The sequence below is a fragment of the Lagopus muta genome, chromosome 7 (assembly GCF_023343835.1).
Source record: "Lagopus muta isolate bLagMut1 chromosome 7, bLagMut1 primary, whole genome shotgun sequence".
NCBI lineage: Eukaryota > Metazoa > Chordata > Aves > Galliformes > Phasianidae > Lagopus > Lagopus muta.
Genome location: NC_064439.1, coordinates 49,160,730 through 49,167,251, shown reverse-complemented (window position 1 = coordinate 49,167,251; position 6,522 = coordinate 49,160,730).

The window sequence follows — 6,522 nt, the reverse complement described above, 5'->3', positions numbered from 1 at the left end:
AAACAGAAAAAGAGCCTTCCCTGAGGGACCGGTGCAGGCCGCACCAGCATTCACTCAGCATTCAGCTCAGTGTAGAGCTTAACGACTATTACCATTTCCACAACGGGCATGAAGCACCGAGATTCCTACATTATTATTGTTATTTTTTAATATCCAAGGATATTAACATCCATGCGTGAAGGGTTTTATAGCCCCCAACCAAAACGGGGCTGAAAAAGGAGAGTTCCCATGTTCATAATAAAAATTCAAATAGCAGCTCCCCGGTGTCTGCATCCTTCAGTATAAAGCCAGCAGCTTAAATGGGAGCTTTGTGTAAACACGGCGTGAGCAATGCAGAGTAACCTGATGATAAAAATGGGCTGCTAAGTACATATTTGTATTTTATGAGGCTGCAGCCATTCTGGTGTTCGCCTCACTGGAGACACAGCTGGCAATCAGAGCTTCAGCCAGCTGGGCTTTTTTTTTTTTTTCAGAATGCTGTGAGAATGGGGGAAAAACATGAGCAGAAACTACACAGGATGTCTTGAGCACTTTCCTCCTCCCCACAATGGCTGTGTGTGGTTTCCAGGTTTGGTAGTTGGAGTTTTTATCAGCTCTGATGGAAATCTTCCACCTCCGTGCTAGCACAATGCAGCCTTTGTGTGCAGTTTGCAGAGCAGGTGCACTTTAAGACCTTCTGTGCTGTTCTCTGTGCTCAGCTTTGTGCAGGTTCTGACATCTTAGACGTTTAGCCAGTGTTTAGGCCACCTCCCTTTGGCTTTAGTTTCTTTGGCCTCACATTTCAGTATGAGCTAATTTCTGCACGCTCCTCAGAGTTTAAGAAACTGTTAGCAATAAAAGAGCAATGCAGATGCAGTTCTTTCCGATTTATTACCAGAATAAACTCATTTACACAAAGAAATTATGGATCCTGTTAACTAGAAAAGGAATGCTGATAATACCAAGTCAACGGAACAGTGAAAAAGAGACACATTTTGGGTATTTCACCACAGGGGAACATCTGCATACTAATTAGGCTTAGTCTCTTCATGAGACCATAAAAATGTTGAGGAGTGATAGCATGACTCTATACATTCTGGCTCAGGAGCCTTTAAGAAATTCTGGTTCAAATTTAGCATCTCTGCATATTTACACACTGTATTAATTTATAAATGCCTATTTGCAGCGCTCCTCGGTTGAAAGAGTCGTAGCTCAAGTGGCATTAATACTGTTCAATACTTCCTAGTGTGCCAAGAAGCCAAAATTAACATGTTAATTTTGCCTCCAATGATTATTCTGTCCTGAGCATCCATATTCACCTGAAATCATGCAGTTTTAGGGATCGTTAATTGTGGGAAAGGCATCACTTATGGCTAACAAAATGTATGTGCAGTCACTGTTGTTTTCCCTTTCCTGCTCCCTTCACCTTTTATTAATCAGTAATCATACCCCTTCCATTGCTTGGAGGAAGGAAGCTCCACTACTGACACTGACAAAGTCTTTGTATTGCTTTAATAGCTGTTTGCATCATAACAAAAACAAACAAACAAAACCTGAACAAATAAATAAATTCTTTTGGTCACTAGCATTATGGTGGTTAGATCAGGAGTGAAACTGAAACTAAGCTGTGGATTATCCTGCTTTACTCTGCTTTGATTTGCATTGTAGAGTAGTCTGAGAGCACACAAAAAGGGTTTGCTTAGGAGGAGATGCTAAGGTGCACTACAGGAGTGCACGTGGTTCACTTACACTGCTACTGAGCCTTATGTCCAGGGGAGCAGACCAAGTCTGGTTGAGCTGTTCCAGAATAACCTTCCCTCTGTAACACACACAGTGTGATTGTGGTTACCAGGTCCTTAATCCAACTGTTTCATGCTACAGATACGCTTCTTCTGCACCACTCTGCTTGATAACGTAAGCGCAGCCTTTCTCCTTTTGAACTCCCTTTATAGGGATCTTGTTTGAGACAGCAAATGATTATCTATTCTGAGTTTTTCCCATGGCCCAAACTGCATATTATAATGCAATAAAGAACAGTGTATAGTAAATCCCTCAACCTTTATGTGTGCCCTGGCACCTTGCCTAAACCAAGTGGAAAAATCAGCTCTTCAACCTCAAACTAGCATAAACATTTCCATGGAAATGTGTTACATGAATATCTCCCATTTGCTTGCTAACAAGTGACTGTAGTGAAAGCATCTGTACAGAACCTGTGATACTTTAGGACATTATTCTGCCTTTTCAGTGTCAGAAAGCAATTGGAGTGTCAGAGTGACGTTGTAACTCTTCCTCTCTGTTGACTGCATCAGAACTTAGGGTTGGGCTGCACAAGGTAATTGCAGGTCTGAACTCATCAATGCTTTCTGCTCTTTAAATGCTACACAGTGGACACCCAAAGCCATGTAGGCAGTGTGGCAGATATTTGTGTGTAGCTCTAAGGATATACGTAGTAATTGCCCTTTCTTCTTGTTTTTAGATGTATTACTGTATGTGTGAGAACAGTTCTGCACATGAGATACTTGCAGAGAAAAATTACAAACTGTAATTAAGCAGAAATTTAATTATGTGCCACTAGTATTTTCGTTATTCACCATAATAAACTAAGAAATTGACTTATAGAAGAATATCAGCTATTTCAGAAAGCTGAGGATAGATGAAATACAGAAAATACTTCCAAATCTTTCAGAAAAAAACAGTGATGTGCAGCTTCCTTACGTAGGTTACAAAATTAAGAACAAAACATGCATGTTCCCATTACAATAGCATGCATTTCATTGCACACAGTGTGTATCTACAGCATAACAAATGTAACACTATCATTCTATCTTAGGTTTCTATTTATATGGACGAATGAACCCTGATCTTTGGAAAGTGCAGTCTTCAGCACCATGCCACACGTAAAACATCTGTTCTTCCTTCGGAATCTCAAGAAATCTTCCAGGGTGAGAGAGACTTCATTTTGCTGAGAACAAAATGGAAAAGAAACAAAACCACCTACTGGTTTTTGTGGATACCCTCCAATTTCAACGCAGATCAATTAGGCTGGCATCTGCAGTGTCTGTGGGTGTGGAGGCCTTTGTGTTGAGTTCCTGAGCTGAAATCAGTACAGAGTTGGTAGGATTTCTTGGTATTACGGGTAATTTCTTCTCTTTTATGCTGCCTGCACAGCTGTATTAGAATTTATTAGAAAACATTTCATTACCAATGCAAAAGGATGTGAGAAATGTATTTGTGATTTAATGGAGCTTCAAAAAGTAGCAGGACTGAAGAAAAAACCCCGGGCTCAAATCCACCGTGTATTCTGGGAAAAATCACCCACCAACAAAAGGAAAGAGCGAGAAGCTTTCATTTGCCACCATCTTGTGCCAGTTACGAGAAATTGTACATTACAGAGAGGATGGAGCTGTAGACATATGTCTGGACTATATACTTCTGTGATCAAGTTTATTTTCATGCCTGATGCCAGGTTCTACAGCTGCAGGGTTTAGTGGACAGCCTACTGAATTGGAATTCAGGTAATTTTCATTTTAATCTCACTTTGTAAGTGACTCTGCTCTTAACTAGTCCACTGTCTGCCCCTCTTCCATCTCAACTTTCGTCTGCCTTCTATATGTAGAAGTTGAACTCTACAGGGCAGAGATGGTCTTCATTTTCGTTTTTGAAACTTGTACAGCATGTACCGGGAATGTATTTATGATGTGCACAGATAAATGCAAGCTGCTAACAAAATGAAGCAATCCAGTTCAGATTCTGAACACTACACATCGACATACACACATGGGAAGTTTGTGTGGGCAGTTGCTCCTACTACTCTGACTCAGTGCAAGGACATTTCAGTGTCACCTGACTGAGGGGCTTTCCATCATCAGTGAGCACCTCCAGTCCTGTCACATGTATCCCCCTACGCTTGCTAACAGACACATAAAACCTAAAAACAAGATAGTGGAATTACTGTAATAAACTGCTGGCTGATGAGATACCTGCCTTCGCTTAACTCTCTTTGCTTTCCAAATGATGTTATTCTTAGTTCTCCATCTAGGCTAGTCATGGCACTTGGCGCTCACAGCTTTCTTACCCTTGTGCCTATAGAAGAAATTCTTTGAAGTGCCTTGAATAATAACAAATGTGAGAGTATTTCTGGTCATTCATGCCATTGTTCAGCAGAGCAGTGAGAAATGCCATAACTTTAGTTGGTGACTGGGAACCTGGAAATCTGAGATTCAGTTGCAGCACTGCACTATGGCTTATGGGATGTAAGGACAAACACAAACATTACTAGGAACATAGTTAAGGAATTACCAAATTTCTAATTACATATTCGCACTAAAATATGTTATAGTGTTTGCTACATGTATTTATAGTTTAATTAGCTTGATTTTACAAAATAGGAGAGGAAAAGTACTATCAAAATGGTTAATCCAAACAGAATGATGCACAATACGTAGTTGGGACTGAGCTCCATTATGGTACTGTATTTCCTGAAAAATGTGTTCCTCCCACATACACTATTTTACTGAAACCAGTATTTTCCACTGAGTGCTGATTCTTTTTCAGTCTGCATATTGTATAGCCCAGTTCCTGATATGTATTCAGCCAGAACACTTAGACCTCACAATCATCTCCTGACCAATACTGGTTCAGAATAGCTTGAAGTAGAAGTCATTTTGCACTTGTGTATAAAAAATAACACAAAAATATTGGTTTTTTTTCTTCCTAATCTTAGAGATGTCTATATCAGTATTTCTTCCATCTTTTTCCTTTAATGCCTTTTCTGCTTTCCATAACCCTCCTCTTCTCTTGCTCCCATTCTTCATAGTTCTACTTCTTCACAATTTTTATGTGTTTTTTCAGAGTCTTTCCCCTTGTGTTCTGCAGCCTCTTTCTTCATCCCTTTCTTTTTTCCTTTGAAGGCTTCCTCCTTACTTCAGTTGGAGGTTTGTTACAGTGGAGCCAGTTAAGCAGCTTAGTTTCTGATCCAGACTTCAGCTGTCACTTTCTCTCCCCCATCTCCTTTTTTCCCAGTCTGGAAAAACGAGATAATCAACTTTGTCTCCTGACCTTTGAGACCTACTAATGGAAAACTCTCCTTTGCACAGTTGCTCTGTCTTTCTCTATTGCACCTCTTCTCTGCCTCAATTGCCTTCTCAATGCTTTTCATGATTTTCAGCTCCTCAACTAGCTCTTAGCTCCCATTCTCCCTCCTCCCCCCTTATAGCAGTAACATTTTCAATGCAGACCTCCAACATACCAATGTATTACTGATTTTGCCATAACCTACGGGCTATTTGCCCTTCACATGCACTTTGTCTTTATTTTGAAGGAGTGCTGGAGCAGCTTATAAATAAATGGTTCCACCGATTTCAGCTCCGGTCACCAAAGAACTTGAATAACGGTGCAATTTCTGCTTCTGGCTATAAAAATGATGAGAAGTCATAGAAAGACGGGAGCTGTGGGATGAGCAAAGAATGCCCAGTTATGAATATCACTTATGCTGTCTTTTATAGCCCTGTAAGTGGAAAATGTTTGCGTGTGAAGCCAGCCGTCCTGTGTTCAGCTCATGAGGTTAGTTTAAGTCACAGACACATGTCCCTTGTACCTTTGGGAAAAGACTCAGGCAGTGAACACTTGGAGAGTATAGTGCTAGCATCAATCAGAAACCAAGTGCAAGACTGCTCTGAGGAAAAGATATGCACTGTCAGAGTCAGTGCATTTCAACATCCATGACCATTTGCTAGGAACCTATTTTTTGATATCTGTCTATACATCTGGCACAAAAAGATCTTAATCATTTTCAGTGAAAGGAGGAAGCAGTCAAAGCTTGTCAGCATTACATGCCTCAGTCTGCAGTGCCAGAAATGTATCCAGTAAGCTGTGATCTGAACTGGCTCAGTCTATATGGCTGTAGTGAAATAAAATATAAAGTATTCTGATGTTACTGTCAGGGACAAAATATTTACACTCCGTAACTGTGGAGATGATGTAGAGAGTTAAGGAAAGGTGAAAAAACATCCTGTAGCATTTATGGATTATGATAGCTATAAACTATAGACCATATCAGGCTAGGCTATGAACTTGTTGCTTCATAAAAGCTAAGCGGCATCGGATTTAGCTAAGGTTGGATGGAAGAACAGTTAGGATAGGTGAAAGAACTGAATGCATCATTATTTTTGATAAACACTGACTCATGTTCCTGCTGCATGCTCGTTTTGTAACCGTGTCACTGCTTATTGCTGTCAAATCCCACGGCACTTTGTGAAAAAACACAGTATTACCTCTGATCTCCTGACCAAGCATCAGTTCAGATGATCGCAGCGATACCTCACACATCCTGCACTTCTAACTGGAAACACCAGTTTCCACTTACAGCTCTGTGTCCCAGTTCTGTATTTCAGCTTACTGCGGGCTGTTCTCTTCTCTGATGGACAGTTCAGCTGAGGGCTTCTGGAAATATGTGATTCCAGTACACTGCTGGAAGTGGGCCAGTGAAGATATTGCTGTGATTTTTTTATTCTTTATTATTTAACTCCTTAGCTGAAAAAAACC